This window comes from Melozone crissalis, unplaced genomic scaffold (genome assembly GCF_028551555.1).
Source record: "Melozone crissalis strain CALT ecotype California unplaced genomic scaffold, PUWL_Pcris_2 ptg000009l_1, whole genome shotgun sequence".
NCBI classification, from domain to species: Eukaryota; Metazoa; Chordata; class Aves; order Passeriformes; family Passerellidae; genus Melozone; species Melozone crissalis.
The window spans coordinates 12,820,870-12,828,647 of NW_026535787.1; positions in this window are offsets into that span (position 1 = coordinate 12,820,870).

Consider the following 7,778-nt stretch of genomic DNA (forward strand, 5'->3'; position numbering starts at 1 on the left):
GGACACCTTGCAGCAAAGAAATTAATCACCTAAGGAAATAATGCAAAATTAAAAAGAAATGAGATTACTCCGTTGAAACAAATAAAATCAGTTGCATGTTATTTTCTAAACTCTAGTTTTATGACACTACTTATGAACTTTATGATAAAATAATACAATATGATTTTAAAATACTTTAAATTATATAAAGGCAAATACTCTATTAGTGTGATGAAACCCAGAGAAAGATGACAATTTATTTAATTTTGATAATCAAGGTTTCTATAAATTAATATAGCCATACAAGGGAAACATCAGGTTAGGTCATTTAAAAAGAAATAGGCCATTGACAGGGTAGAAATCTAAGAGATTCACAATTTAGGTCATTTATATTGCATCCATATCTGCAGCTCCACAGGTTTTCTAGCTTTATTGGGCTGTTTTCATTTCCTTGCTTGATCAGTCCCTAGCACAGAATGAAAAGACTGCTGACATAGGAGGAGCGGGGATGTTGTGCTCAGATAATTCCTCTAATACCCAGACTATCACAAACATACTTAAAGCCTGACATTACATTAATAGCCAGCTCTCTGTGGGAAAACATTTTGTCACCCCCACAGACTTGCCTTGACCTACCAGAATGAAATGAAAATCTGCTTTCTTTTGGCAGCTCCTTTCAGATGCCTAAAGTGTTTGTCCCTTTCCCAAGGGAAAGATAGAATACCAAAGCAAAAGATTGCTATGAAGGTACAGAAACAGACTGTGAGCTATTTTCACCACGGGAGCAAAAGGAGAAGTTTAAAATGGAGGTTACATGGAAGAGCAACTTCTCAGTAATCAAAGACTGGCCTGGGTTGAAAGGGAACTTAAAGATCATCCCATTCCAACCTTCCACAGGAAGGAAGGAAGGAAGGAAGGAAGGAAGTGGCGGAAGGAAGTGGCGGAAGGAAGGAAGGAAGTGGCGGAAGGAAGTGGCGGAAGGAAGGAAGGAAGTGGCGGAAGGAAGGAAGGAAGGAAGGAAGGAAGGAAGAAAGGAAGGAAGGAAGTGGCGGAAGGAAGGAAGGAAGTGGCGGAAGGAAGGAAGGAAGGAAGGAAGGAAGGAAGGAAGGAAGGCTGATTATTAAATGTTGCCTGACTAAAAGTCACATAATATACATCAGTAATGTGCTATACTCTCTTCAAAGATCTTCTCATGTTTGACCCAGCAAGACATCACTCATAACTTGGCAAAGGAGTCCTAGGAGCAGAGTACATAGCCTTTGTACTCCTCCTCTTTTCACCTATTTCCAGAATAACCCAGCTTGGAGGGCTTGCTGAATTTTCTGTTTTCTGGAATGCCTTTTCTTATCCTGAAGTTCTTAGAGAAGATCCCAAAATTTTAAAAGTGCATGCAGTATTAAAGATGTCAGAAATGAGCAATATTATTTTATTTAAATTGGATTAGAGGTGATACACAAAAGTATTGAGCAAATTTGGAAATATCTGTATTTTAATCAAGATATGAAGGAACGGTGTCTCTGTTTCCCTCCTGAAGTCTTACTGTTTATGATAATTAAAAAATGAACCAATTGACCATGCCAAGCCCTCCAAAACCAAACTGAAAGAACCCCAACCTGCTTTCAAGGCCATGGAACAAGTGAAATTGCCATTAGGTCTAGGTTATGGATGTCTCCATTGGGCTGTGGTATGTCAAAGGTGGGAAGATAGAGAAGGGAAATGGACCTCATATCTGCAAATATCAAAATAATACAATAATGGATAATTTAGTAATGGATGAAGTAACCAATACATTTGCTTTGTGCGGAAGACCATATAGAAACTGACAAAAGGTTCTGAGGAGTTTCACATTCCTATCACACAAGCAAATATCTATGTTGTTTTGTGCATTCATAGTTTAAACTCTGACTTCCAGTAAGACCATAACAAAAAGGAAGAAAAAAAGTATAAATCCCTTACAGATTTTATATATCCCCTGAAAAGTGTTCAGAAATAAGGATTAAGCTGAACTATTCAATTAAAGGACCCAAATAAATTGCTGGAAAGTAACCTGTCTTCATGTTAACAAATCTATATCAGAAAAGTAATTAAAGACATTGTTGTCATTAGGAATAGTTCTTCAGACTGTCTTGGAAAAAAAAATTGCACAGAAAGCAAAACTGGAACATGTCACCTTTCCCTCAGTTTGGAGGAAGGCCTTTTTAAAGCAAATAAAAAACTGACCTTGTTTCAGCACATCCAGGAAGATCTCACAGGACAGCACTGAGGTTCTTTTCTGGGTCAGTCCATGGCATGTCTGACTGGTTAGCTGCAGCTCAGCATTCCCCTCCTCTTCCCAGCAGTTTCCAACACAGAATCAAAGAATTTTATTTTAAGTTGGACTCAGAGAAATGTTTCTGAATATATTATAATAAAAAGTGGAGATAATTAAAAGTATCCAGAAAGGAAATCTGTGATTAATCCAGTTGACTTCAGCAGAAGTGATCACAGAGCCAGCAACAGACACAGAAAAAAGGAGGAATTTCACCTAACTTTAGAGACCCAATGATAAGGGTAAAAATTTGCTTCTGGAGGCAATCAAATCCTTCTATATTGACAAAATATCATAAGTAAATATCTTATCATAAATGTACAATTTTTTTTAAAAAATAAAATTAGATAAAATGATAATATTACCTTGCATTATTACATTATGCCTCGCATTCAAAAAATAAAGTGATAGACCACCTTGAATTATTTAGCTGAGTTTAAACAACTACATGCACATACATCCTTATATTTCCCCTTATTATTAGGGAAAAAAAGGTGTGTATCATGGGAATAAACCAATCAAGAGAAAAACAGAAAACAGCACGAACCATCTGAGCAATGGAAAGAGCATGTCAATGCAAAGTTCTCTGTGACAAGTAAATGGGATGAGTTAGGAGCAGATATGGCACACCTGGGAAAGAATCAGAGTCAGCTCAGCTGATAACACTGCACAGCAAAACAGGCAGGTAAAAGACAAAGGTCAAGAGGAAGTAGAAACATTATTGCTTTTCTGAATTCTCTGATTACCTGATGTAAATTGATGCCCTTGTGGAGCAACCACTGAAAACAGCAGTGAATTTGCCACAATGTAATAGTTTCTATGAATAAAACAAATCACAGGGACATTGCTGTGTATAAAGATTTGTGCCTTGTAGGCTATTATGGAAGCATTGAAAAGGAAATTCAAGTGGCAGGGGAATGGTTCTCCTCTTTCATCCTTGCCTTTTGTTCAGAATGATAGAATAAATGCAAACTAAGTTTTCTGTACTACACATCAAAGGGCTTTGTCAGTATATATTTGTTTTCAAAGGAGTTTGAAAGAAAATTTTCATCTCTGCTTGCAGGTTAAAGGGCCACAAAACACAGAAGAGGGAAAGGTCTGAAACAAGGATTTAGACATGGGGTAGTTTAACTTCTATCTGACCTATGTAAACCACTTCAGGATATCTATAACCACTGCAAAATATGGGGAAAAATCTGGGGGCAAGGTTTCCTGTCCTTACAATGCATCTTCATCTTTTGTGTAGTTTGTAGCAGACTTTCCAAAGTTTGTCCATGATACTTAGAAAACTGTTATTCTTGATGAATACTCAGAGATTTTTGTCTCAAAAATATGAAAAATGGGAAAATTAATTTTCAACTAATAATGAAAACATCAAGATCTGTATTTCATGAGTGTTATTTCAACTGTTCACTGAACACTCTTGACTGCAGATCTTGACAAGCACTGCTATGCCCTGTTCTACGGATTGCCTTGCTGCAGGTACTTAAAGGCCATTAAATTTTAACTATTAAAAATAAGAATAGCATCTGTTTCTTTCAAATTTAGGTACTTTAAAATTCCCAGGTCCTCTTGCTAAGTATCTATCTCTTTTAGACCAACAGATATTTAGGCTCATCTCTTTTCTTAAGGCTATGAAAAACCCTAACCATTGGTATCTCCATAACAGGAGAAGTAACAAATGCTTATGAAGCAATAATTATCTCTGTTGCTAACTTATACAATCAATAATACAAAGACAGCTTTTCCATAACCCTTTGGAATGATTTTGGAAATCTGTATGTGAAATTCAGTCTGGTTTTATGAAGCATTTGCTCTCCTGTGTACCTGTGTTATGGATGTAACTTAACTGTCTGAGATTCTGCAGGGCAGACCATAAGAAAAAAAACCCTCAAATTTCTCCATTATTATACCTTTTGTTGCCACCTCATGTGGTTACTTTTTTGTTGTCCACGTCAGGCAGAGCAAAGGAAAATCAGATATGTGGGTCAGAAACAGATAACCCAAATAAAGGGGGAAGATGGGAAGAAGTAAATCTGAAATCCTTTCAGTTCACTCCCAAACAGCACACAAAATGAGGTGAAAGCTGAGGCCAGAGAAGCTGTAAAACAGAATTGATAAGCATTTACCTAGTGCTCAGTGTGCCAAGTGTAAGAATAAGATTACTCTCTAAATACACATATTCCAAAGCATATTGGCAGCATGACATTTTTTTCATGTTAAAAATTATCTACACTTCCTTCCAAAAACATTCAGCCTCAGCCGTGCTCCTTTCCTTTTGAAATTTGTAGTGCAGCTTTTGGTAGAAGCTGAGCCTGACTTGAAAAAGATTTTATCAGTGCAGATCCTTTGAAAAATCCCACTTTATATCTAATGCAACAGCAAGACAACAATTATGTGTGGGTTTTGGAGGAAAGTTGTGATAAGGAAACTATTGTACCTCTTTTGAAAAGATTCCCCAAACCAAGTAAAACAGACCTCAAGTTAGAGCAGTAAATGATTTGTTAATTCTTATTTTCTTGTCGTCTGTACATGACCCTCTAAATAACTACTGAACTAAAAGTAATTTATATTCTTTTAAACACATGTGGAGAGATATTCACTTCAGACCTCTATGATAATCCATTTAGCTTCTTGCACCAAATTAACTTTTCACATTGGACCTTTGACAAGATGATGAATAAACAAATTTAAGTACAATTGGTTTCTTGGTTTTACTTTTAACATAGTAATTATTTTAGCAGTAGCTGAAAGGTAGCACAGAAGGATGAGGAAAATGCTGTTGGATTTTGAAAGCAACTAAGCATGTAATTACTTTTTCAAAGATTCAAATAACTGGGCTCACCTATTTGAACAGGAGTCCGAATTTTGGTCATTGTGTTCAAATTGTTTCTCATTACCCATTGTAGTGAACTACAAAGAGAACACTCTTAATTTCAAAACTCTTTAAATGCTCCCAAGATACTGAATGGAAAAATGTTTTATAACTCTGTTGTTGAATCTATCAACAACTTCTTTTTTTTAATGCCTATTTAAATTGTGAAAAAAATCTAATATCAAACACAGCAAAAATACTAGCAATGATATTTGAAATTTTGTAGCTTTTTTCTATTACAAGCCTTCAGCTTCAGTTTTTCTTCATTTAAAAATTGGAATTGCCACTGAAAAACCAATGAGAAGTGGACAACTGAGACACAGGACTATTCTGCATGGAAGGATTTATATCCCAATGTAAATAAACTCTTATAGATTTCATATGGTTTGGAGGAAAAGAAACAAACAAAAACAAAAAGAGGAAAAACTTGCTCTTTTATGTCAGTCTGAAACAGGGCAAAAGAATAAAAATTAATAGAAACAGATCAAATACAATGATGTCAAAAACCAGGGCTTACAAAACCCTTTAAGAAGTGACCAATATTTCAGATTTCATCTTTTTTTCCCTTGTAGAAAGGAAGGGGCAGGCAATGGGAATGGGATGATTCAGTGCAATTCTACAAAAAGCATTTAAAAGCTTGCAAATATATCTGCATTTTAGCTTGTATTCATCTATCACTATACAATTACACAAGAGTTTTAGCATTTCCATCTAACATATAAATAAATTATTTCAATAGAAAAGTCAAAACCCTGCAAACATTATATTGCCTATGAACCCTTTGATTTTCTCTCAACTTTGCAGAAACAACACATTTTGAATCAATTTACCTTTAAAAATATGTCGCGTTAAGTACAAGCCCGGCAGATGGATTTGAGATCTCTGCTTTTTTTCATTTACATAAAGAATTGATGAAAGATTACAGAAGTGGAACCAAGTTGGAAATTTCATTGCTAAAAGGCTGCAGTTCCCTCTCTCCTACCTCTGCCAATTCTTCAAATTATAAATGCGAAATTAAACTGTTTCAGTCACAAAATACTGAACTTGAATTTAAAATGGTAAGATCATATTGAGTTGAAAATATAATTTTAGGAATCATTGCTGGTATACAACTGTATTGAAAAATTTTCCTCTTACTATGAACTGAAAAAATACCATATATATTTCCAGTTACTAAACTTATTGTCTTGAGGACAAAAACTTTTAGCACAGTCTTCTATAAAATGGCCTCAAAGTCTCAGCTCTGAAAGAATGACTTTTACGTCTAACAAGTTTTTAGAGACTTCAGTTGACAGAACAAGACAGATATAACATTCAGAATCTGTAAATGCTGAATGAGTCCCACATATTTTATAACAAATTTTAAGCTTCTATTTCTTTTCCGGAAGTAAGAAAGAATAATCATGATTGATGATAGCTTCTAAACAAACACATGATTATTTAATCTAGTTTATTTTGTTTTTTTTCTTATTTCGTAAATAAAATATTTTCCTACACTGTAGCACATGTCTTTCTTCCACAAGCTTAGAGTTTCATTTGGGAACACTAAGATCCTGCATTTTCCCTCTCCAGCCCAGTAGTACTTGTTTTTGCTGGTTATCTTTGAGATTTTATCTTTGAAATCAAGTTTATCCAAGAGAAAAAGGAGGTCATAAAAAATAAAGTCAAATTGTGTCACCACACATATTTTTGCAGCATTTGCAAGAAAAAAGAGCATGTGGAGGCTGAAAACAGCATGATCTCCCACAAAAAATGATTTTTGCTGCAGTCACATGTGAACACATGAACAGTCAAATACAAAAAAAAAAGGTTAACTTTTCAGGGGGAAGCAGGCTGGCAAAATGCCTATTAAATGGTGGAATAGTGCAACTGTACAAATGGTAATATTTATACAAATTCTAAACACTTGGGAAGTAAAAGGATAATGGAATTTTAAATATAATTTCTTCCTGGTTTATAATTTCATATGTTCTCTATTGACTAGGAATTATGTGAAACAAATTAAAATATTTAGAGATATTTTTGTTTAAAAATATTTTTAAATAATCTCCTGTAAATACATGAAAACCATGACATTTTTAAAACAGATGAGGTTGTTAACAGCACTTACACCACTCTTGGGAAAGTCAGCAAGATATACTTGGTCATTCAAAAATCACAGAAATGAAGATAAACAATTTGTTAAATAAAAGAAAAAAGCTGAATTTTCACTTAAATTCTAATAACTAAAATCTTCAATCATCACAGAAAATATTAAAATACATATAATTAGGAGACATTCTGTTCAAAAGGAGTTTTAGCTTTGGTAAGATGAAAGTTAAAGAGATAACATGCCAGAAAAGTAGAAAGAAATACAATCCAGGTAAAAAATAGCAGAAATATCAGAAAAGGTAAAATAAAAAAAAAAAAAAAAACACCAAAAATGAGAGAAGGCAATGTATTTTGAAAACATCACAATGTATAGACTAAACTCTGACATAATGTGGAAAAAAAAATGTCAGCTATGAGTAATTCATAGTGTTTATTATTAAACACTAAGGTGTTTATTATTAAAATTTTTCTTGAAGAAACTCATTGTCTTCTCTTCTCTTCTCTTCTGAAAAATTTTGCATGTTA